Raw genomic sequence first — 23,225 nt, 5'->3', positions numbered from 1 at the left:
ACATGATCACTGCCTCTGAGCTGTTGATCCTAAGCATCACCCACATACTGTCACCTGTGAGCCTCTGTGGACTGGTCCCCCAAGTCCTTAGTTAACCAGTCAGCCAGCAGTTCATGGAGATCACTGAATGCTAGGGGTACAGCAGCCAAGTGGGGCCTAGCCCCTCCTTCCCTTCTCTAGGCACTGGCCACATTTCTCTTCCATTCCTACAGACAAAAGACCTGAAACTGTCACCTCCTAATCACAACCACTCCATTGACTCTCACCCCATACTGGAAGGCCAGTCAGAGTCAAAAAGGCCAGTTAGCACCCCACCCTGTCCTTCCCCCAACTTCATTTCTGAGACCATGCTTGCAATGGGAACATTTAATGACATTATCCAGAAGTAACCACCCAGACTGGCGATGACGCTGAGTAAGAAAACAAAGACGAAACTGCCAAGGGCCCTTCCCAGGCCCCTGGCAGGCAAAAGAAGAGACTCCGAGATGATGTCATGGCACTGGAGGTGACCTACAGCACGGTTGTCCAGGCCCTGAAACCCATTCTCAGGGTCTGCCAAGGCGGTGGAGGAATTGGTGCTCGCTATGTTGGGGCTCACAGTTCTCTCTGGGTGTGTGTGGAGGCGAATGGCGTGTCTGCTCAAACTTCCGGGAGCTGAGAGGGCAGGAGGGTGGAGGCCATCATTCTGCTCCAGGGGGAGCTCACCTCGGAGGGGTCAGCCCAGGAATGTCAGTGAGCTCAGAGCAGTGAGATCACCCCACAAACTGCAGGATACTCAGCTTGTCTCCAACAGAAACAGCCCATTGGGTTCTGACCTGTGTCCTCCATAGGCTGCCCCCAGCCTTCAGACTCTGGCCCCAAACACTCCCTAAACCATCTTCCGCCCAAGTCCCTGTTCTGCCACCCCGCAAGAAGCCCAGCTTCCCCACTACCACCACTTACACATACATCCAGGTAATTCATTTTCACCTCTGGAGAGATCCCTGGTCCCCTTCATTATAGAATCCTGAATCAATGTCCTCCACCCATTGTGACTCACACCCAAGGTGACCCCTTTGCTGCCTCCCTCTCACAAGACACAATGGAAGCAGCGCTGGGTGCACCTGAGATGGGAAAGCAGGGGATGGTGCTATTGACCATGCAGTTGACCTCGGTTTGATTCTGGGAACCACATATAATCCCCTCAAGCACTGTCAGGAGTGATCCCTTATCACATAGCTGGGTGTGGTCCCAAAAGCAACCCTCCCTCCAAAATAAGAGAGAAAAAAAAAACACAAACCAACAATGGCAGGGGGGTTCCTCTGCCCAACTCCTTCAAAGTGAAAGGGATGGGGATATCACACAATGCACAATACCCTTTCAGTGGCCCCATGGGTGCATGCCCTGGGAGTGGGATGGTCCAGAGAGGACGACTCTGGGGTCATCTTCCTCTCTTAATCTCACCTCAGTCCAGCTCTGCCAGTGATGTCCACCTCGGCTTTCTGCACGTGAGTGGAGGCGCCATTTAGATAACAGCAGCTCATTCAGAGAGAGCTGGCTGGTGCAGAGTGAACCCCAGCAGCTCCTAGGCTGGCGCTCCAGGCACCCACTGGCAAGTCCATTTCTCCCCCAGGCTCACAAAGACCCATCTGTCTGGCTCCAGGTGGAAGTGACTCCCACCTACCCTCCAGGAATCACATCCAGGCGGTCCTGCACCCCTCCCTCAGGTAGGTTTCCATGGGGATCCTCCTACGCAGGAGTGAGGGAGCCCCCAGGACACAGGGCTGGGCAGGAGCCAGGTAGCCAGCAGGGGCTGCGCTGGGTGGGTCATTTTAAGAGGTACATGGAGGAGGCAGAGGGCTGAGCAACGCCCCCACTGCGGGCAGGCCTGGTCACTATAGCAATGGGGCCCAGAAGACAGAGGCTTCTATGAAGGGAGCCTTGTGGGGGACAGCAGCATGGGACCCTCTAGGAAAATGCCAAGGAATAAAAGGCAGAAACGCTGCATTGTGTGTTCACAGCACAATCAAGCCCAACCCAGCCCCATAGTCTCCTAAATGCAACTTCTCTCCCTCGACCTAACTGGTGATTTGCAAGCTCAGGAGGCCTGAAATTAAAGTGAACCTAGACAGACACCTGGGACTAGATCCAGGAGTTCCCTCCTTATAGGAACCCAAGGAATCCTGGAAGGTCCTATGCTCTGTTAAACCTAAGGTGTTTGGGGAGAACTTTTTTTTTTTGGGGGGGGGGGGGATACACCTGAAAGTGCTCAAGGTTACTTCTGGCTCTTTGCTCAGAAATCGCTCCTGGCAGGCTCAAGGCACCATAAGGGATGCTGGGTATCAAACCCGAGAGAATCCAGGGTTGGCTGCTTGCAAGGCAAAGGCCCTACCACTGTGCTATTTCACTCCAGCCCCTGAGGGGGACTTTAGAGGTGAGGGAAGGGGAGCATAAGAAACGGGATGACAATTAAAGAGAGAGAGAAATGTTTGCCATAGAGGCAGTCTTGGGAGGATGGGGGGAATGAACTGGAGGATGTTGGTGGTGGGAAATGTTCACAGGTGAAGAGATGGGTGTTGGAATTGTAGGACCAAAACTCAACCATGAGCTTTGGAACTGTGTATCTCACGTTGATTCAACTAAACTTTAAAAAACAAACAAACAAACAAACAAACAAAAAACATGGGCCTGGAGAGATAGCACAGCGGCATTTGCCTTGCAAACAGCCGATCCAGGACCAAAGGTGGTTGGTTCAAATCCCGGTGTCCCATATGGTCCCCCGTGCCTGCCAGGAGCTATTTCTGAGCAGACAGCCAGGAGTAACCCCTGAGCACTGCCAGGTGTGGCCCAAAAACCAAAAAAAAAAAAACAAACACAAAAGGGAGGAGGAGTGATAGCACAGTTAGTAGGACGTTCATTTGCCTTGTACACGGTCGACCCAGGTTTGATTCCCAGCAACCCATATGGTTCCTGAGCCTGCCAAGAGTGATTTCTGAGTACAGAGCCAGGAATAACCCCTGAGTGCTGCCAGGTGTAGCACAAAAAAAAAAAAAAAAAGGAGAGGGCTGGAGTAATAGGACAGTGGTTAAAGTGCTTGCCTTGCACCCTGGGTTCAATTCCCCAGCACCTCATATGTCACCCCCTTACTCCCCACCCCCTGAAACCATCAGGAATAATTTCCTGAGTGCAGAGCCAGGAGTAAAGTCAGGTGTGGTTCCAAAACTAAAACAAAAAACTGGGCTGGAGTGAAAGTATAGCTAGCAGTGCATTTGCCTTGCATACAATGAACCTGGGTTCAATCCCAGCATCCCATATGGCCCCTGAGCACCATCAGGAATAATTCCTTAGTACAGAGCCTCGTGTGACCCCTGGGCATTGCCAGGTGTGACAAAAAAGGGGAGGAAAGTACTAAGAAAGTGGGGAGATGAGGTGGTTTAGAAAGAGACAAGCCAGGTCAGGCCAGGTGGGAGGATCCAAGTCTCTCAGAAGGGGCCAGCAGGTCACACAAGCTGGCTGAGACCCTTACTCCTTCCTGGTGGAGAAAGAATTCAGGGTCCCCATATATGACAAGTCCTGGTATGGAAAGCACACGTGGGGTCTAGTATGTGCTGGCAGGGCCCGAAGCCCTAGGCCTGCCATGTCCTCATTCGATCCCTTGTCATCAACTTCCAAAGCTGTCTCTGCCCTATCTGTTGCTTTGAAGAGTCAACTACCCAGCCCCAATAGTCTTCCTGTGCCTGCACAGTCATGTATTTCTGTCTGCATCGAGGTTCTAGCCATGGTGCAGAAAACCTGTGGTCCCATCATTAAAATACATAGCAAATTTTGCCATGTGTGGCCCCCTATTATACAAATTTAAATGCGGATTAAGTTCTACACTCAACATAGGGGGGCAAAAAAAAAAAAAAAAAAAAAAAAAAAGAAAGGAAAAGCATGTATTTGCCCTGGGAAGAACTTCTGCAAGTAGGTCCCCAGTATCCAGTTGGCTGATTAAGCTGATTCCACTTTCTCAGGGGCTCAGCACAGAGTTTATATACAAAACTGGCCTTGAGAAAGAAACTGGTTGACTTCTTTAGGGCTCAGGATTTATTAACAATGTGTTTTATGTATCTATTGTATCTAGTGTTTATAGTTAAGGCCCACCCTAGTTTATGGGCTACACCTGGCAGTGCTCAGAAGCTTACTCCTGTTTCTGTGCTCCGAAACCACTATTATTATTATTATTTTTTTTTTTTTAGTTTTTGGATCACACCCGGCAGCGCTCAGTGGTTCCTCCTGGCTGTCTGCTCAGAAATAGCCCCTGGCAGGCACGGGGGACCATATGGGACACCGGGATTCGAACCAACCACCTTTGGTCCTGGATTGGCTGCTTGCAAGGCAAACGCCGCTGCGCTATCTCTCCGGGCCCCGAAACCACTATTGGCAGGCTCAGAAAACAGTATGTAATGCTGGGGATCAAACTAGGGTCAGCCTCACTCAAGACAAATATCCTACCCACTGCGTTCTTTCCAGCCCCTTGTTGATTTTAGGGGGGTCTGGTATCTAAGTGAAGTCACTGATAGGCAAACAATAACATGCCAATGTGTGTGTGTTTGCTTGTTTGTTTTGCCATGCAGGAGATTGGATCTAGAATTTCCACATGCAAGAATCCTACAGCTGAACCAAGTCTCTAGACAACATGCTTCCCTCTAACCCGGTGTTTACTGTGTGAAATTTAGAGAGGGGGGCACACCAGTTCAGCGCTGGGGGACCATGCAGTGCTAACGGAACAGTGACTCCTGTGTTCAAAACATGTTCCAAACTTTTGAGCACTCATCTAGACCCTATGCTTTAATTGTTTAATAACTGGAGACAGTGACTTCTAATAAGTACTTAAAATTACCCCTTTCCCCATTTTTCCATAGTAATTGGCCTGTTTTACCTTTGGTGATGCAGTAGACCCCTCTCTCTGTTCCTATGCCAACAGAAGAGGGACCAGTCTCAGATGGGAAGTAAAATAGCTGAAATGGAGGAGTGATAAAATGAATGAAGTCGTTAATATGTTGGCGCTGTGGTGGAGGGCATGTGAAGAAATGGTCCAGAAGGGTAGATGTTTGATCACTGTGTTAGTTCCCAAGCCCTCTTCACAGTTTACAAAGACGACTCTGATAAATAGCTATTCATCTTGATTTGCAAATCTGGTCCATCAGGACTTGGATTCAACCATGGTGTTCACTTGCGTTTTCCTAATGGAGAGAGAGGGAGGATCTCTTGTCATCCGTAACATCTTGGTTTCATTTGGGGTGTGTAAATTGTTTATGGTGTTTGTCCAGTTTTGAATACCACTCCTCAAAAAGAAAAAACAAAACAAGGAGAAGCCAGAGCAACAGTACAAGGGTACAAAACCAACCAACCAACCACTAACAACAACAAAAACCCTCTACCCCCAATTTGTATCAGTCTTCTAAAGTGAAACAGAATTATAAAATCAGCAGGTGATTTGAAGTAAATGGCTAGGAAATTGGAGATGGGCACTTGCCAAAGGGAACTAGGACTGGTGTTATTCCTGGTATGAATTCTTTAAAAACAAATGTTCAAACGCCGGGAACTGCCCATTTATGTGCACATGGGGGTATCTCTAAGGAATGTAAGTCCATGAGTAAAGCATGTTGATATCCTGCTTAAACCTGATGCGTCTCAAAAACCCCCAATGCAGAAGCACTTCAAAAACGACCATTTGTGGAGATGGGGGGGGGGGGCGGGGAGGTGAACGAATAAAACTACAGGATTAGGTTGGAGGGAAACCGAGAGAAGCTCAGACCTCATTCCAACTGCACCATCGGGCAGTGAGTGCCGGAGCAGGTAGATCCTCCCTGCTCCTTTTAGAAGGCATAAACTTTTCGTCTTTTCCTGATTTCATTAAATTGCAGGAGGAGAGGGGGACAGATGGTTGGTGGATGAATGGAGGCAGAGAAGAAATTCCTCTGCTCCAAACCTTTCAGAAGATCAAAGGGCCAAGACCCGAGCTGGGGAAAGGCAATACTTATCCAAGGTCACCCCAGTGGCTGCTGGAGGAGCAGAAACTGGAACCCAAGCCTGACTCCAGCCAAGGCCGTGCGCCTCACCTCGCCTGGACAGCAGGCTCCACAACCCAGGCTTGTCCATCCTGGGCAGGGGAATACCAGTCCTTTCCTTCCCTCTCACCTCTTCTCTGGCCTGAATGTCTGCATCCCCAAGGATCAGAACGGGTGTCCCTCGGTTCCACCCAACTTCACCCACCCTTCTCTCCCAAGCTGAAGAGGCTGGGGTTGCCCAGCCCGCATAGTCAACTTTTGTCTCCAAGCGAGACCAAGAACAGCGCAGTGGGCAACTGAAAGAAAGAAAACAAGAACCTTCACTTCACCAGCAACGACAGGGGCGGGGGTGGGAGTGGGGGAACACGCTTGACTCCCACGCAAAAATCAGCACCCCACTCCCACACTGCACCCCCCAAGAATCCTCCGCCTGACGCAGATCAGGACGCTGCAGAGGCTGGAGAAAGTTGACTGGCACGTCTAATAAATCGAGCTAGCTCGCCTCTCTCTGCTGGAGGCGAGTATCTGCAAACGTTTGGAGCAAACGCAGGCACCGCGGAGCCTACCTACCCTACCCAAACGAAAACCATCTTCATCCCATTCCCCGGAGGAGGAAACCGAGGCCGGGCATCTGAGCCAAGGCCAGTGCATGACGGATCTCGGACCCAAAGCAAAGGTTGGGCGTTACGCACGAGAGGCAGCGCTTCCAGGGGGTCTCCATGACGCAGAGAACCGAGCAGCGCGCGGGCTCCGAAACCCCCCTGACAGCCAAAGCCGGCTCTCGGCGCCCCCTCCACCCACCCGGGAGCTGCGTGCCAACCACGATCCGCAGAGGGATCTCCGAGAACCCACGCAGGAGCGCGGAGCGTCGTGAGCGCCGGCCCGCACGAGGTCCGCCAAGCCCGGCGCGCGCCCCTCTCCAAGCGCCCGGAGCGACTCACCATACACCAGGCTCCGGGAGAGCGAGGACCGCGGGCTTGGAGAGGTCCTGGGCTCCGGGAGGGAAGGACAAACGTCTGCGGCGCCCACAGCCCGCTCCGGGGCGCCCGAGCTGCCGAGCAGATAGATAGATGCAAGCTCGCACCCCTGGACCAGGGCGCGTCCTCGAGGCGGGTGCCCCAAAAGCAGCGCCTCTTTGGCGAGGCGGGAGTTGGAGGCCCGGAGTTGGAGCGTTCTTGGGGAAGTTGGCGCTCGGGCGGCGCGCACGGAGGGCGCCCGGAGGTCGGGCCCGACGGCGGGGGGCTGGCTTTCTGCGCCCAGGCCGCGGGGAGCTCCGCGCACCACCCCGACCGAGAGCGGTGGCGAGTCCCGAGCTCAGGGCGCACGGGCCGCGCCCTGCCTCTCCACCCGCGCCCAGGGCGCACGCCGCGGCGGCTGGAGCTGGAGCCTGGGCCGGGGCTGCGGGGCGCTCATCGCCCTCCCCAGGGACGCCCGGGGCCCCCGCCTTTGTGCACGGGGCGCGCCGGCCGCCGCGGCCAGCTTCGGATGCTGCTGCCGCCGCCCGCTCCCCGCCTTCGCGGCCGGCCGGGAGGCTGCAGTTGAAAGCCGATCCCGCTGAGCTCATCCCCGAAGGCCACTAATCCAATAGCCGCGGAAAGCGCGGCCGCCGGGAACGCCCCTTCCCCCGCCGTCCCGCGCCCGGCCCGTCCCAACTCGGCCGCCACCTTCCGAGGCCAGCCGGCGCCCGCGCCCCTGCGCGAGTCCCCGCGCCGTCGCCATCGCCATCGCCATTCACCCCGCCGCGCGGGGATCCCCGCGCGCCCTGCCTCCGCTTCATTCATGCGCGGGGCCTCCCCCATTCACGGGAGGGAATGCGCCGGCAAGGAGCTCCGGGGGAGGAGAGATCCGCGCCCCAGCACGTGCCTGAGCGCTGCCCCGCTCCGAGAGCCACGCTGGTGGCATGAGATAAGGGCCGCGCGTCCCCTCTCCTCCACGTCCCTCTCCCTGCGAGCTCCAACTGGTCTCTGGGCAAGTCGGGTTGCCTTCCGCACCTGCTTGGCGCAGCCCGGGGGGCCCCCCGGCGCGGTTCAGGGCCAGCGGGAGCCCCCGGTTTTGGAAAGAGCATGCATGGCCAGAGCGCAGGCCCTGAGGGTGCTGGCAGCCTCTGCCTCTATCTCTTCCTCTGGGGAAATGGCACGTTCCTGCCCTGCTGCTGCAGAACCTGATGCCCCTTCTGGTCTTAGGACCCCCCCCCCCCACCCCAACCCCAGCCCTAGGAATGCCAGTCACCAAAGCCCAGGCATAGGGCACCCATTTCTTCAGGCAGGTCAAGGCTCATAAGGCAAAAGACGTGGATGGAAACCCCAAAAATCTAGCAGGAAAGGACCCTCCAGTAATACTTTCTGTGGCTATCCAAACCAGCGTTGGAGGCTGGAGGACAGGATGGTCATTGGGATGGTCGCCTTCCATATGCAGAGGGTAGAAATTGAAACAGGGCGTTTAAGTGACCACGGCAGCATTCAAACGAAACGATGGGACAGTTCAGCTTGAGTTCTAAAAGGATCTCTCCCTCCGCCTTTCAGGATGGATGTAAGAAGGAAGCAAGGTGAAAGCTACTGAAATAATTCCAGCAAAAGCAAACGAACCCAGGGTTTGCTAGGAAGAGAGATTGAGGGTGTGTTGGCCAAGTCTTTAGTGAGCAAATCCTACTATTCTGTCCTTGCTTGTCCACCTCCAAAGACCATGACCTCCGGAAGCAATAGATCTATCTCTGTTCATCAGTGTTCTTCAATCTTTCACACCTGTGGGTTGGTGTCACTTGTGCCATACACATCGGCCCACAGAGGTACTTCTAACCAAGATGGCAGACCATTGCTTGTTAACCTTTCTGTACCTGTGCGCCGACATCATCTCTGAACTGGCAGTTGAAGACAAACAACTGCTGAGAATCGAAAACTGTAGAGAGTTACAACCAAGGAGAAGGGTAGGGATTAGTGAATGAAATATTACCAAGAGCAAATCTCAGGAATAAGGAGTCAACGAGTTTGATTTCTCTGGGGTGTTGGTAAAGGCAAATTGGGTGAAGAAGAAGGAACTGAGTCATAGGTTGTTACATAGCTATAGTAAAAATTTTCCCCAAAACGAACAGTTATATTCAGGCTCAAATTTAGCAGGATTTCAGAAGGGAAGCCAGAAGTCAGGTCAAAGGCTGGTGCGGGTAGAGCGTTTGCCTTGCATGTAGTTGGCTGTGGTTCAATCCCTAGCACCCTATATAGTCCTGAGTCCTACCAGGACTGATCCTTGAGCACGGCTGTGTGTGACCCCAAAACAAAAACAAACAAAAATAGGGGACAGCGTGGTGGCGCTAGAGGTAAGGTGTCTGCCTTGCCAGCGCTAGCCTAGGATGGAACACGGTTCGATCCCCCGGCGTCCCATATGGCCCCCCAAGCCAGGAGTGACTTCTGAGCGCATAGCCAGGAGTAACTCCTGAGCGTTACCAGGTGTGGCCCAAAAACCAAATAAAATAAAATAAAATAAAATCTGGCCCAGTGATGTACTGGGACCTGATTAAAGTTTGGCTAAGGGCCGGAGCTATAGCACAGCAGGTAGGGCATTTTTCCTATATGCAACTGACCCATTGGATCCCTGGCACCTTATATTACACCCCAAACATCACCAGGAGTAATTCTTGAGTGTAGAGTCAATAATGACCCCTTAGTGTTGTCAGGTATGGTCTGTAAAAAAAGAAAGTTATTTTTTTTAAAAGAAGTCTGCCCAAAGGAAACATTATCAGCATTGACTATCTCCTGTACAGGGCCAGTAGGGTAAATTCTAGTTTGAAGCAATCTGGTTCTGCTATGTACTGCTATGAACATTCTAGATCAGGTTCCCCTAGTGTGGTGTTCTTCAATCGCCTGTCCATGGATCTGTGCCTACCCACAGGTATAGAAAACTACTGATCTACCTGCTGGATTATAGCTGCAGCTCTGTGGACAGTGTGTAGCTGTTGGTTGATATGCAGAACAGAGGTGAGTCTACTAGTGTAGAAAGGCAGTGGACACTACCCTGCTGAAAATGGTCTGATGTGTTTTTGGGAATTGAATTTTGGTTTCGCTGCCTAGCAGGGATGGGGGTGTCAGCCCATGAAATAAGATTGTTTGACCCCTTGCGGGAAATAAAAATAAAGAGATAGTATTATTTAACTATTATGATGGCCAAAAGTCAGAACAAGTGACAACATCAAAGACTGACCAGAATGTTAAGCAATGGGAACCTTTCATTCATTACTGATGAGGTCATAAATGAGTAGAGTCAGTGGTAACACATATGCACACATGAGGCCCTGAGTTTGATCCTTGGCAAATCCAAAATAAGTTAATGAATGGTGTGGGACCTTTGGAAGCATGGCAGTTTTATATCAAATTAAAATGCTCTTTTTCCCTATGACTCAGCAATCTCGTTTCAGGGTATTCCCAGGAACAGCTGAAAACTCAGGTTCACACAAAAACCTACACATGGGTGTGAATTTTGTCATTATTGCTGAAACTAAGAGTATCTTTGTAGAGAGAGTCCAGGGGGTCAGATACTTAGCTTGCATGGAGCCACTTTTGCTGACCCCATCTCAGTGTCCAGCACACAAAGGAGCTCCTGAGCACGGCCAGATGTGATTCCTGAGCACAGAGCCCAGAACAGTCCCTGAACACTATAAGGTGTAGCTAAAAAAAAATTTAAGGGGCATGTGCTGGAGAAATAGAACAGTGAGTAAGGAGCTTACATTACACATGGCAGACATGGGTTCAATCCCTGGTGCTACATATGGAAGAGCCTTCCATGAATATCACTAAGGTATAAAAGACTTCTGAAGCAAAACTATGGAAACAGGGTGGAGAGAGAGTTGAGCCTATAAGGATCTTGCAAGTGGTTGACTTGGTTTCAATCTCTGAAATGGCATGGTCCCCTGAAGCCTCATCCCCCACCTATTCTTCCTAGGTAACTTGACCTTACCTACAAGACCCCGCCCATTTCCTGGGAGGGGTCTTGGAAAGGGTAGATAAGGTTTTGATCAGAGGGGATGAGGGCGCTTTTTGGCCCTTTTTGGTCTTTTGCCAGCATGGAGGTCAAAGGGAAGATGGCTGAAAGGAATTAAGATGCAGGGCTAGGGGCCGGGCGGTGGCGCTGGAGGTAAGGTGCCTGCCTTGCCTGCGCTAGCCTAGGACGGACCGCGGTTCGATCCCCCGGCGTCCCATATGGTCCCCCAAGAAGCCAGGAGCAACTTCTGAGCGCATAGCCAGGAGTAACCCCTGAGCGTCACAGGGTGTGGCCCAAAAACCAAAAAAAAAAATAAAAATAAAAAAATGCAGGACTAGCTAAGAATGAATAAATACTTAAAAGGTTATGGTATAGGCCACACATGTGGTGGATAGGGCATGAATAAAGTTGATGCTTCCTGAAGCCTGCCTGTGAGTGAGTTCAATACCCGTTGCTTTCCTGGACCCCAGACCCGCAGGTTGATGGAGGATGAAGCCACGTGGCCGGGGTCTAAGGACAAAGGCCTCCATCTCCACCATCCAAGCCCATCCTAAGGGCGAATTCCTGCATCTCATATGATCCCCTGAGCCTGCCAGGAGTGATTTCTGAGCGTAGAGCCAGGAGTGACCCCTGAGCACTGTTGGGTATGACCCAAAAACCAATTAAAAAAAAAAAAAAAAAAGAAGAAGAAGTAGAAGAAGTAAGTCCTGAGCACAGAGCCGGGAGTAAACCCTGAGTACCTCCAGGAGCGTCCCAACTTCCATTCAAGAAGAAAACCATCTATGGGACAAGGTTGAAGAGACCCCGATAAAGACTGAAACATACTTGCATCTGGGTGCCGTGGATTCAGCACCATATGGTGCCATAACATAGGAGAGATCCCCAAGCACCAGGCAAGAGTATACTCCTACAATGTCTAATGCGACGCCCCCCAAAAAAGCTGACACTAAAATTATGAGCAGGGACTGGAGATATAGAATAGGGGTAGGGCACTTTTCTTGCAAACAGCTGATTCAAATTCACCCAAAAAACAACAGGCGTGATTCCTGAACATAGAGTTAGGAGTCGCCCCTCAGCACCACTAGGTGTGTCTCAAATATCCCTCCTGGCCCCAATGAGTGGTTTCTTGGGATTCACAGGGAGATGATCCAGCAGAACACAGGAAAACTACTCTAAATAATATTCTAATCGTGGATACAAGGCATTAGTGCTACAATGTCAAAGCCCACAAAATTTACAACCCCAAGAGTGAAAGTTGTCCAGAGCAATAGCACAGCAGTTAGAACACTTGACTTTCACATAGCTGACCCAGGTTCAGTCCTGAGCCCCCTACATTGACTCCAAAGTCCACCAAAAGTGATCTCTGAGCAGAGCCAGGAGTGAGCCCTGAGCACTGTTGTGTGTGACCCCCACCCACCCAAAAGGGGGAAACTTACAGTGAACAATAGACTTAGCGTGATACTAAAAAAACAAATCTAGGACTCACTCAGGCTAAGCACTATGTCTCCCAGCACCGACTAATCTGAACCTGACTAGATTAGATCAGAACTAGTTAAGGAATCTACTTTATGAACTTGATCAAACCTAGAAGAGAGTAATTTTGACATGTAAAATCTGCTCTTTTATGGAGTAATGATTCCATCCTTTCTCTCTTCTCCGTTCTGCCTCCTTCTATCCCTTCTATTCAACTCTCCCAGCTATTTTCTCACTGCTATAGTGGATGCCAGTCTACGTGGATTCATTTTTGCTTCAGCTTGTCTTGTACATTGGGACTTTGTAAGGAGAAACCACTTCTTCCTTGAGGCATGTTCATGGGGGAGGTAGGCGGTGAGGAAAGGCAAGGGACTCAAAAAATTTCTGTGGTTAGAGTTTTGGTTGTTTGGTTGTTTGTTTTGCCACACCCGGAGGTGTTCAGGGATTATTCTCCTGGCTTTGTGCTCAGGGATCATTCCTGGTGGGCTCAAGAAACCATATAGGGGGCCGGGTAGGTGGCGCTGGAGGTAAGGTGTCTGCCTTGCAAGCGCTAGCCAAGGAAGGACCTCGGTTCGATCCCCCGGCGTCCCATATGGTCCACCCAAGCCAGGGGCGATTTCTGAGCACATAGCCAGGAGTAACCCCTGAGCGTCAAACGGGTGTGGCCCAAAAACCAAAAAAAAAAAAAAAAAAAAAAAAAAAAAAAAAAAAGAAACCATATAGGATGCCAGGAATTAAACCTGGGTCAGCCGCATGCAAGGGAAATGCACTACCCCCTGTTATATATCTTGTTGTGCTTCTACCTTCACACACAAGACATTTCTGTTCCTTTTGCTCAATTTCTCTGGCTCTCCAGAAAAATTGTGCTCTAAAACACAAGTATAGAGAGGGAACTTTGGCAGGAGGAGATGTACTGATATTGGTGGAAGGTCCAGCATTCTTTGGTGATTTGGGGGATATAGTCTTTTTCTATATCAATGCCCTAAGCTTTGATACTATTGTAATTTCCTAAACTATCTTTTTTGTTTGTTTGTTTTTTGGCCACACCCGGTTACACTCAGGATTTACTTCCTGGCTATGAGCTCAGAAATTACTCCTGTCTTGGGGGACCATATGGGATGCCAGGGGATCGAACCTCTGTCTGTCCTAGGCTAGCGTGTGCAAGGCAGATGCCTTACCCCTTGCGCTACCACTCCGGCCCCTAAACTATCTTTTCTTTTTTTTTTTAAATCGTTTTCGTTTGTTTTTTTGTTTTGTTTTTGTTTTTGTTTTTTGTTTTTTTGGGTTACACCCAGCAGCGCTCAGGGGTTATTCCTGACTCTACACTCAGAAATCTCTCCTCGCGGGCTCGGGGAACCATATGGAATGCCGGGATTCGAAGCACCATCCCTCTGCATGAAAGGCGAAAACTCTACCTCCATGCTATCTCTCCAGTCCCATTTTTTGTTTGTTTTTCGATCACACTGGCAATACTCAAGGCTAACTCGGAGTTTAGCCTGCTGGCAGGCTCTGAGGACCATATGGGCGTGATAGGGTTCAAACCCGAATTGACTGTGTGCAAGGCAAACACCCTTCTGCTGGAGTAGGTCTCCAGCCCCTTATTAGCCTCTTAATGTAGAATCTCTACAGGAGTGAGAAATCACAGGAGTGATTTCTGAGGGTAGAGCCAGGAGTAACACCTGAGTGCTGAGAGCCAGGAGTAACCCCCCCCCCCCAAAAAAAAAAAGAAAAAAGAAATAGCACTGGCAGGATCGGAGGACCATATGGGATGCCAGGATTCGAACCACTGTCCTTCTGCATGCAAGGCAAATGCCCTACCTCCATGATATCTTTCTGGCTTCAAGGATCCTATTTTTATCTCATTTATTTTCTCTCTCTCTCTTTTCTTTTTTTGCTTTTTGGTTCATTGATTTTTGTCTTGATCTTTATTATTTGTGGCATTTCATTTTCATCCAGTTCAAAATTCTTATGACTTAGAGGCCTTCTTCTTTGACTCACAGGTTATTTAAAATTGTGTTATTTTGTTTTCAAATAGTTGGAGATGGTCCCGACTTCATCCTGGTATTGATTTCTCATTTAATCATATTGTAGCCAGAGAATATTCCTTATTTGGGGGGGGGGGGGTATTGGGCCACACCTGGCAGCGCTCTGGGTTACTCCTGGCTCTGTGTTCAGAAATCAGACATTGCTTCTGGTGGGCTTGGTGGACCATATGAGATGCTGGATATTGAACCGGGGTCCATCCTGGGTTGGCAGTATGCAAAGCAAATACCCAACCACTGTGTTATCTCTCCGGCCCCTAGAGAATATTCTTGGTGTGACTTGAATAGCTTTAACTTTACTAAAACTCACTTTATGCATGGCTCAAAATATAGTTGATATTTATATGTTTGAATGCACTAGAAAAGAATCATCATTCTATTATTATTGGGTGGGGGTGTTTTGATAGCTATGAGGTCGAGTTGGTTGTGTTATTGAAATTATTTGTTGTTGTTAATTTCCTATCTACCTCTTCTGTCAATGACAAAAAGTAAGTGAAAATCTGCTCTGATACTTGGGAATTTGCTTCTTCTTCATGTCTGTTTTGTTCAAAATATTATGAAGCTTTGTTTGAAAACATATCCCTGTGGGCAGTTGTGTTCCTTGATTAAATGACTGTTTAGTTTCTCTGACCAATAATTCAGTTTTGGTGCTGGAGTAGTAATACAGTGGATAAAACACTTGCCTTGCACACTGCTGATCCAGGTTTGGGTCCTGGTATCCCATATGAATGCAGAGCCATGAATAACCTCTGAGAATTTCTGTTGTGGTCCCCTCACACCAGATTTGGGGACCTGAAAGATACTTCATTTAAAAGCACTTGCCTGGGGCCAGAGAGATAGCATGGAGGTAAGGCATTTACCTTTCATGCAGAAGGTCATTGGTTCGAATCCTGGCGTCTCATATGGTCCCCCGTGCCTGCCAGGAGCAATTTCTGAGCACAGAGCCAGAAAAAAACCCTGAGCACTGCCAGGTGTGACCCAAAAACCACACACACACACACAAAGGCACTTGCCTTCCACACAATTAACTTGGGTTGAATCCTGGCACCATGTATGCCAAAAGTGATCCCTGAGAGCAGATCCACTTATGGCTCAAAAATTTTTTTTAGTTTTAAAAATGAATGAAAAATAATCTATTTTGTAGACTGATCCAAACTTTTTGGGAAACAATATAGATGTTTTTGAAAAACAACAACAACAACAACAACAACAACTTAGAAATTGAGCTTCAATATGACCCAACAATACCACTCGTAGGGATATACCCTAGGAACTCCAAAATACCATGCATAAAAGCCCTCTGCATTCCTATGTTCATTGCAGCACTACTTACAATAGCCAGAATCTCAAAATAACCCAAGTGCCCAAGAACAGATGAGTGGCTAAAGAAATTATGAAACATCTACATAGCTACACTATGCAGCTATTAGGAAAAGTGAAATCATAAAATTTACTTATAAGTGGATGAATATGAAGATTATTATGCTGAGTGAAAATAGTCACACAGAGAGGAATAGACATAGAATAATCTCACTCATTTGTAAAATATAAGAAAAGAAATACTATGGTAATAATATCCAGAGGCAATAGAGATGAGGACCACGAAGACCAGTGTTGTGTATGTAAATATTTTAGGGGATTATTATGTTACTGACCCTACCCTGATCGGTGATTGTGCTCTACCCTACGGTGTGACCTGGCATTCTGCCCCCACCCTAGGGTGGTACCTGATTCTGCTTCCACCATTGGGTGGTACCTGATCCCACCATTGGATGATACCTGATTCTGGGGGATAAAAACAAGGGTCTGTGGAAGGCGAGAGGCTTTTTGCTGGAACTTAAGCTGAGTCTTTGGACTTCAGTCTTGTCCACCGAATAAAGCAAATATTTCCACAAGCCTGACTGTCTGCGAGCTGTTTACCTGCTGTTTCACCTCAGAACCGTTGGCTGGACAGGGTGGCAGACGCGTGCTCCGAGCTGGAGGGGAAAGACCTCATCCTCCATCCCTCCATCAGTCAACCTCTTCAGGGGCTGACTTGCAACAGACCAGTTCACAGTAGGAAGCTTGCCCACACAGAGTGGTAAATGCAGTTAGATTAGTGAACACTCTATTATGACAATAATAGTTGGAACTGATCATGCTGGACAAGAACTGGGTGCTAAAAGGGGACAAAGTGCTAGACATGGTATCTCTTCATTAGCAATAGTGCAAACCACAGTTATCAAAAAAAAAAAAAGAACTAGAAAGAGAGAAGTAAAATGTCTGCCCCAGAAGCAGGTGTGTGAGGGTGGTGGGAGGGAAACTGGGGACACTGGAGACAGGGAATGTGCACCGGTGAAGGGTAGTGTATATTCTATGACTAACTCAACCATGAACAATTTTGTAACTGCAGTGCTTAAATAAAGTAGTTATATATAAATATAATATCTCTGAGCACAGAGACAAGAGTAAGCCCTGTACATCACCAGGTGCAAACCAATAACATATATATGCATACATATATATATATATATATATGCACATGTAATTTATTATAGTTAAGGTAGCATGTTTACAATAGTATTCATATTTATATCTTTAATGTGATTAATATGGCTGGATTTATATCTGCAGTTTACTGATATAAATATAAACATTATATATTATATATTATATAGTTCTATATAACATATGTAATGCATTGTATATTATAATGTAATAAATTTACATAGCTATATTATATATTAAAATATATAGTACTGTATTATATAGTTATATATCTACACACACACACACACACACACATATATATATATATATATATATATAGTTTTATATAGATAGTTCCACCCACTCCACTATATTCAATCCAACTTCTTTTTTTTTTGTTGTTTTTGGGCTACACCCAGTGATGCTCAGGAGTTACTCAGAAATCGCTCCTGGCTGAGGTGACCATATGGGACTTCTGGGAATAGAACCCAGGTTCATCCTGGGTAGGCCGAGTGCAAGGCAAAAGCCCTACCACTGAGCTATCACTCTGCCCCCCCAACTTCTTTTTAAAATTAGTGTTCTCTTGTTTATTTTCTTTTTCTCTCCTCCCTCTCCTCCTTGCTCCTCCTGTTGGTTTCTGACTTTTTTACTTTTAATCTTTGTATCTCTAATAAAATTATTCTTAGAGGCCAGAGAAATAGTACAGGAGTTAAGATGCTTGCCTTGCACGTGGTCTACTCAGGTTCAGTCCCTGGCATGGCATATCATCTCCCAAGCATCACCAGGAGTGATTTCCTATCACAGGGGTTACTCCTGGCTATGTGTTCAGAAATCGTTCCTGGCTTGGGGGACCATCTGGGACTTGGGTTCGAACCCAGGTCTGTCCTTGGTTAGCCGCGTGCAACTGGGCCAACTGCTGTGCTATAGCTTCAGCCCCCCTTTTTGAGATTTTTTTTTTTTTTTTTTTTTTTTTTTTTTTTGGTTTTTGGGCCATACCCGGCGATGCTCAGGGGTTACTCCTGGCTGTCTGCTCAGAAATAGATCCTGGCAGGCACGGGGGACCATATGGGACACCGGGATTCGAACCAACCACCTTTGGTCCTGGATCGGCTGCTTGCAAGGCAAACACCGCTGTGCTATCTCTCTGGGCCTGAGATTATTTTTATAGTGCTATTTCTTTCCTTTGTGGATTTGTTGTCTAGAAGTCATTTGTGTGTGTGTATTGTGTGTTAAGTGTTTTAAGGTTGAACTCATCACAATCTACCTTCCATTACTATAGTGCCACTCCATGTTGCAGGAAAAGATCTTTCCCACAGACTATTTCCTTGATTTGCCTCTTGCTTTTGTGAATTGTTATCATATACTTTATACATCTGTTACAAAAACTGTGCTATTTTTACTCTCAACCGTTGGTTATCTTTTAAAGGAATTTGATCATTTAAAAGACATTATATTTACCCATACAGAAACCATTGTGAATACTCTTCCTTCCTTTGTACATATTTTCATCTGATATAATTATTTTTCTGCCTGAAGGGTGTCTTTGTTCCACTTCTTTTAGTACAATTTTAATGCTGATGAGTTCTTTCCATTTTTGTCTAGCTTCAAAAGTCTCATTTACCTGTTTTTTAAAGAGACACTTTCTCTGTGTACAGATTTCTATTTGGAGAGACTTTTGTTTTCTTTCAGAAATGTAAAGATGTTTTGTTTTCTGTTTTGTGGGGGAAACCTCCCAAGTGGTACTCAGGGGGATCAGGGACCCCCCCCCATTAATTCTTTGCCCACCAAGCTAGCAGCACCTGAGGATTTAGTGCTGCTCTGCCCTGTGGTGCCAGGGAATTTGGGGGCCACACTAAGATGTAGAGGGCCTTCAGAGCTGTACCCTGTGATGCTTGGGGACCATGTGGTGCTGAGAATTGACCTGGAATCAGCTGTAGGCAATCATGTGCTATGTCTCCAGTACTTTGTCTCTAGTCTTTGCTTCCTTATCTTTAGCTAAAATAATTTCTCATCAAGAGAAGTACAATGGAGCAGGAGCAATAGCAAAGTTGTTATGTATTTGCCTGGCATCAATATGGTCCCCCCTTGCCTGCCAGTTGCTATTTCTGAGCACAGTGCCAGGAGTAATCCCTGAATGCTGTCTGGTGTGACCTCAAAACAAAACAAAAAGAAGTAAAATATTCACCTGGTTCCATTCTCTTAAGTTTTCTTTTCTTTTTTTTTTTTTTTTTTTTTGTATTTGGGTCATACCCAGCAGCACTCAGGGGTTACTTCTGGCTCTATGCTCAGAAATTGCTCCTGGTAGACTCGGGGGGACCACATGGGATGCCTGGGTTTGAATCACCATCCTTCTGCATGCAAGACAAATGCCCTACCTCCATGCTATCTCTTCGGCCCTCAAGCTATTATTTTTATTTATTTATTTTTGGGTTTTGGGCTACACCCAGTGATGCTCAGTGGTTACTCCTGGCTATGTGCTCATAAATCGCTCTTGGCTTGGGGGACCATATGGGATGCCAGGGATTGAACCCAGGTCCACCCTGCATCAGCCACATGCAAGGCAAATGCTCTACTGCTGTGCTATCATTCCACCCCTCAAGCTATTATTTTGACTTATAGACCAATAGTCAGCCATGCTCAAAGAGCACATGTGATACTGGGGTTTAAATCTTGGGGCTCTTGTGTACAGACATGAATTCAGTCCTTTCCTCTCCCTAGCTTATTAACTTTTTTATTTTTATTTATTTTTTAACTCTTAAAAATATACTTTTATTAACAGGTTAGAATTAGTGGACAGGGGCCGGGTAGGTGGCGCTGGAGGTAAGGTGTCTGCCTTGCAAGCGCTAGCCAAGGAAGGACCGAGGTTCGATCCCCCGGCGTCCCATTTGGTCCCCCCAAGCCAGGGGCGATTTCTGAGCACATAGCCAGGAGTAACCCCTGAGCGTCAAACGGGTGTGGCCCCCCCAAAAAAATAAATAAAAAAACAAAAAAAAAATAGAATTAGTGGACAACAAAAGACAATTCCAAGACAACAAGAATGTAAAAGTGGGGCCGGGAGGTGGCGCAAGAGGTAAGGTGCCTGCCTTGCCTGCGCTAGCCTTGGACGGACTGCGGTTCGATCCCCCGGTGTCCCATATGGTCCCCCAAGCCAGGAGCGACTTCTGAGCGCATAGCCAGGAGTAACCCCTGAGCGTTACTGGATGTGGCCCAAAAACCAAAAAAAAAAAAAAAAAAAAAAAAGAATGTAAAAGTGGAAGACAGATTAATATTTTTCTTTATTTTTTTGTTTTTGTTTTTAGGGCCACACCCATTTGATGCTCTGGGGTTACTCCTGGCTAAGCGCTCAGAAATTGCCCCTGGCTTGGGGGGACCATATGGGACACAGGAGGATCGAACTGTGGTCTCAATCTTTCCTTGGCTAGCGCTTGCAAGGCAGACACCTTACCTCTAGTGCCACGTCACCGGCCCCCAGATTAATATTTTTCATCCTCTTCCCTCCATCAGTACTATCTGCTCCAACCTCTTTATAATCCTCCTCAAGGGCAGCCATGTACTCACGAGTCTCAGAAAACTCTCCCGCTTCCATGCTCTCACCCACATACCAATGAACAAAGGCATGCTTGGCATACATCAGATCAAACTTGTGGTTCAGATGAACCCAGGGAATGGTTGTGGTATTGTTCAGCAAGCACACAGCTGGCTGTACTTTGGCCAGGTCTCCACCAGGAACCACAGTGGGAGGCTGATAATGAATACCAACTTTGAAGCCAGTGGGTACCAATCCACAAACTGAATGCTACGCATGGTCTTCATGGTGGTAATGGCAGTATTGACAGCTTTGGGGACCACATCACCACAGTACAACAGGCAACAAGCCATGTATGGTGAGGGTTGCACTTCACCATCTATCTGGTTGGTTGGCTCACAGCATGCATTGGTGATCTCTGCAACAGAAAGATATTTATGGTAGGCTTTCTCAGCAGAGATGACAGGCATATGTGGCCAGAAGAAAATGAATTTGGGGATTGGGCACCAGGTTGGTCTGGAATTCTGTCAGATCGACATTCAGGGCCTCATCAAATCGGTGAGAAGCAGTGATGAAGGACACAATCTGGCTTATAAGGCGATTCAGATGAGTATAGGTCAGGCTTTCAATATCAAGGTTTCTACTATGGCCTCATTGTCCACCATGAAGGCGCAATCAGAATGCTCCAGAGTGGTGTGGTGGTGAGAATGGAGTTGTAGGGCTCAACCACAGCAGTGGAAACTTGGGGGCTGGGTATATGGAGAACTCGAGCTTGGACCTCTTTATTTTGTTTTTGTTTTGGGGCCACACCTGATGACGCTCAGGGGTTACTCCTGGCTATATGCTCAGAAATCACTCCTGGCTTGGGGGACCACATGAGACACTGGGGAATCGAACTGCAGCCTGTCCTAGGCTAGCATGGGCAAGGCAGATGCCTTATGGCTGGCGCCACTGCTCCGGCCCCGAGCTTGAACTTCTTGCCATAATCAACAGAGAGACATTCCATCAGCAGGGAGGTAAACCCAGTATCGGTTCCCCCACCAAAGCTATGGAACACCAAGAAGCCCTGAAGCCCTGTGCACTGGTCAGTTAGCTTATGAATTCGGTCCAAGACACAATCAATGATCTCCTTGCCTATAGTGTAATGCCCACGAACATAATTATTGGCAGCATCTTCCTTGCCTGTGATGAGCTGTTCTGCATGGAAGAGCTGGTGGTAGGCGCCATTGTGAATTCATCAATGATTATGGGTTCCAGGTTTACAAACACAGCCCTCGGCACATGTTTGCCAGCTCCCATTTTACTGAAGAAGGTATTGAAGGAGTCGTCTCCTCTCACGATGGTCTTGTCATTAAGCATCTAGCCATCAGGCTGGATGCCAAGTTCTAAGCAGTAGAGCAACCAGCAGGCATTGCCAATCTGGACACCAGCCTGGCCAAGGTGAATGAAGATGCACTCACGCATGATTAGGAGTTGTTGGGTTTTGTGGGATGGGAGATTTTATTATGATGGATCATAGTGTATTATTTTATGCCCTCCTCAAATGCTGGAGATCAAGCTCAGGGACTTACGACACGACAGATGCATTCTACCACTGAATCACATTTCAAAGTCCCAGTAGAGTTTTCTTTCTGTTTTTGTTTTTGTTTTTGAGCCACTCCCGGTGACACTCAGGGGTTACTCCTGGTTATGTGCTCAGAAATTGCTCCTGGCTTGGGGGCCATATAGAGGCCGGGGATCAAACTGCATGCAGTTCATCATAGGTTAGCGTGTGCAAGGCAAACACCCTACCTGCTTGTGCCACCGCTCTGGCCCCTAGTTTTCTTTTTTAATATTTCTTGTAGTATTTAGATTCAATTTTTTGGTTTGTTTGGGAATAACACCTAGATATGTTCAAAATTATTCCTGGCTTTATGCTTAGGGATCAGTCCTGGGAGTGTTCAGTAGACCATATAAAATGCCAGGTATTGGGGCCGGAGACATAGCATAGAGGTAAGGCATGCCTTGCATGCAGAAAGACAGTGGTTTGAATCCCGGCATCCCATATGATCTCCTGAGTCTGCCAGGAGCAATTCTTGAGCGTAGAGCCAGGAGTAATCCTTGAGCTCTTCTGGGTGTGACCCAAACCCCGCCCCCCCAAAAAAATGCCAGGTTTCACACTGGGTTGACTGTATGCAAGGCAAGCACCTTACCTGCAGTACTATTCTTCCAGCCCATCAGTGAGATTTTCCAACCTCTGTGTTTAGCCTCCATTATACTGTAATACCATTGGGCTATTATTTCCTCAAATACTTTTCTACCTCCATCTTTTTCTTCAAGAACACCAGGTTTTTTTTTTGTTGTTTTTTTTTTTTTTGGTTTTTGGGCCACACCCGGTGATGCTCAGGGGTTACTCCTGGCTATGCGCTCAGAAGTCGCTCCTGGCTTGGGGGACCATATGGGACACCGGGGGATTGAACTGCGGTCTGTCCAAGGCTAGCGCAGGCAAGGCAGGCACCTTACCTCTAGCGCCACCGCCCGGCCCCAAGAACACCAGGTTTATAAAGTGTAAGAAGCCCCAAAGCTCATTGTTATTCTGTTTCATTTTTTTCCCTTCTGTTTTCTCTGTGCTTCACTTTCAACAGTTTCTATTTTTATATCTTCATGTTCATTAATCCTTCCTTCAACCATGTCTAATCTGCTATATATCTCCTTTAGTATCTTTTCATTTCAGAC

At 47.9% G+C, this 23,225-nt stretch overlaps 1 protein-coding gene and 1 pseudogene across 1 annotated transcript in view; both read right to left on the bottom strand.

The window, feature by feature from the left end:
• SPSB4 (splA/ryanodine receptor domain and SOCS box containing 4) overlaps positions 1-7,393 on the bottom strand; it is a 63,372-nt gene extending 55,979 nt beyond the window's left edge. The window contains exon 1 of the mRNA XM_049785361.1: positions 6,981-7,393. The gene's annotated coding sequence lies outside the window, so the exon portion shown is untranslated. The remainder of the gene's footprint in view (positions 1-6,980) is intronic.
• Positions 7,394-7,805: 412 nt separating this feature from the next.
• On the bottom strand, positions 7,806-21,974 carry LOC126026306 (tubulin alpha-1C chain-like; annotated as a pseudogene).
• Between the last annotated feature and the right edge of the window lie 1,251 nt (positions 21,975-23,225).

Source organism: Suncus etruscus, chromosome 13 (genome assembly GCF_024139225.1).
Source record: "Suncus etruscus isolate mSunEtr1 chromosome 13, mSunEtr1.pri.cur, whole genome shotgun sequence".
Classification (NCBI taxonomy): domain Eukaryota; kingdom Metazoa; phylum Chordata; class Mammalia; order Eulipotyphla; family Soricidae; genus Suncus; species Suncus etruscus.
This window is presented reverse-complemented; position numbering and strand designations above follow the sequence as displayed.